This window comes from Pinus tabuliformis, chromosome 9 (assembly GCF_031772625.1).
Source record: "Pinus tabuliformis cultivar Carrire ecotype Pingquan chromosome 9, CPIR1, whole genome shotgun sequence".
In the NCBI taxonomy this organism is placed as follows: Eukaryota; Viridiplantae; Streptophyta; class Pinopsida; order Pinales; family Pinaceae; genus Pinus; species Pinus tabuliformis.
This window is the reverse complement of record NC_142307.1, coordinates 611,710,769-611,713,487: the sequence shown is the minus strand read 5'-3', so window position 1 is coordinate 611,713,487 and position 2,719 is coordinate 611,710,769.

Sequence of the window (2,719 nt, the reverse complement as noted above, 5' to 3'; positions counted from 1 at the left end):
CGGCCTCCTCGGAAGGTCTAATCCATGTACATATTTTTACTTTCTTTAATATAGAACTAGCCTTTACTTAGAAAAAAAAATATTCATTTCAAAAATCACCATCATCTTTATCTCATCAATAGCTTTCCAACAATATAAATTTCATCTAAATTTTAGCTTTGCACACAATGCTATGCACATCTAGTGTTATAGATCTAACCTGAAAATATATGAGAATACAAATATACCCAGAAATAATAAGATAGAAATGATTCACTTTATTGATAAAACCCTTAAGGTAGGGCAACACCATACATTCACTCCTCAAGGAAGGAGAACACTCCACAAGCCATATGCTTGATCATACACTAATCCTTGACATCTCTCAATGTGGAGTCTCTAGCCTCTATATAGGCCTCATACATACACCATGGGTCATTACCATGGTTCCCTCAGTACCACCTATCTAATACCATGGGCCCATTACATATTTACTAACTACTTGTGGTCCCTTACATGATATGGGTTAACCACTTTATTTATTACTATGGCTTATCTCATTATTACATTATTCCCTTGGGTACCTCCCTTTGTACTCCATATTATCCCCCCTAGGTATATAACATTCCACCCCCCTTAGCATGTTTCGTCTCTGAAACATGGGAAGAACACAAATAATAAGATCTACTCAAAAGAGTAGTCCACTGGTACCATGCAAGTGCATCTAGCCATCCAAGAGAAAGGTGAACCCTCGATCTCGTTGGTGCCTCGCTCACTTGAGATGGAAGTTGACCGTGGTAGCTCTTTTGTGTTGATGTGTAGTAGGTGGATCTTCACTCCTTTCTATCTGTCCTGCGGAGGTTATTTTCCTTGTGGCTAATTGGTTGCCATCTTGTTGGTTGTTGTCTTGCAGGGTGATGTGGGTAATGATATGTTGAAGTTTTAACCCACGGTGTCTTTTTCTTTAATTCACCCCTTACTGGAGCCTGACTATTATCTGGTGCATGTTGTGGTGCCTGCTATGGTGTCTTATATTCCAATATTACTTCAACCACTGAGCCCTCAACTGATGTATCAGCACCTGTAACCTTTTCTGCTTTAGCCTCTGTTTTTGTTTGATTATCGATCATCACTGGCTCATCATCTGATATGTCAGTCCCTGGAACATTTTCTGTTTCAGCCTCCTTGGACTCTACCTGTTTATTAATGGAAATATTCTGTAATGTAATTTTCTTCTTTTTCTACCAGAGCTTCAGAATTTCTTCTGCACATTAATATTGATAGTACCCACTGATTCCATCCAAGGCTATCCCAAAACAACATCCATGTTATCTGTATCTAAAGTATAAAAATCACCATGCAACACATACTTATCCATAGAAAGATTCAAATCCTTATAAACTTGAACATCCTCATTATTCACATGTGTGTTTTCAATGTGTTCGGCTGGAACTTGCAATTTTTTTGCCAAATTAACATTGATAAAATTATGCTTGCAACTAGGATTTATAGACACAACGATCTTCTCCTTCTAAATCAATCCATGAACCTGCAATAAGGAGACACCCGTAGAAAATAACCCCTTACGTGTCTCATTCTCCTTTTTTCTAGCCCGAGACCATTTGTCTAAAAGGACTCTTTCAAATTCTGCATCTGAAAGTTTGGTCAACTGCTTGTTGTCAATTGAGAACCACCATTTGGTAGCCTCATCTTTGAAACCAAACCACACTAAATTCTTCCAATCTTTCCCATATATGATCTTTCTTTGTTTTATGACTTCTTCAATAGTAGGACCATTATCTTTCCCTGTAAAATATAGCATCTCCATGAAGAGGGTTTGAGAAAAATTCACTTACTTGGCGAAAATTTGAAATGGCCACAATTCTGTCAATATTGCTCAGAATCTCTATTATGACCTGTTTTCAGAAATGGAACAACCATTCTGCATCTTCCCATGTAGTAGAAATCCTGATCTAGGCACTGAAATTTTAGATCCACGTTGCAACTCTCCCGCTGCCACCAAAAATTCTAAAAAAAAGAGCTGATTTTAAATCAGCGATATCTCCCTCATCCGAACTCCGATTCGACTGTTTTTTTTTTTTTGAAATCGGGTATTTTTTCACAAGGAATTAAAATCTGCAATTAGACTTTGTAGATTTTGCCCCAAAACGTACAGATCGGATTTGCAAACTCGTCGCCCCAGAAAGTTCTTGCAAAAAATTAAAAAAAAAAAGTTCTCCACTTTTGCCCAAGAAAGTGCTCTGATACCACTTGTTACAGATCTTACCTGAAAATATATGAGAATAAAAATATACTCAGAAATAATAAGATAGAAATAGATAGAAATGATTCACTTTATTGATCTAACCCTTAAGGTAGGGCAACACCATACATTCACTCCTTAAGGAAGGAGAACACTCCACAAGCCATATGCCTGTTCATACACTAATCCTTGACATCTCTCAATGTGGAGTCTCTAGCCTCTATATAGGCTTCATACATACAATACCATGGGTCATTACCATGGTTCCCTCAATGCCACCTATCTAATACCATGGGTCCATTACATTATTACCAACTACTTGTGGTCTCTTACATAATATAGGTTAACCACCTTATTTATTACTATGGCCCATCCCATTATTACATTATTCCCTTAGGCACCTCCCTTTGTACCCCATATTATCCCCCCTAGGTATATAACATTTAGAGATTTTCCCTTCTCAAAGCCATGTAATAA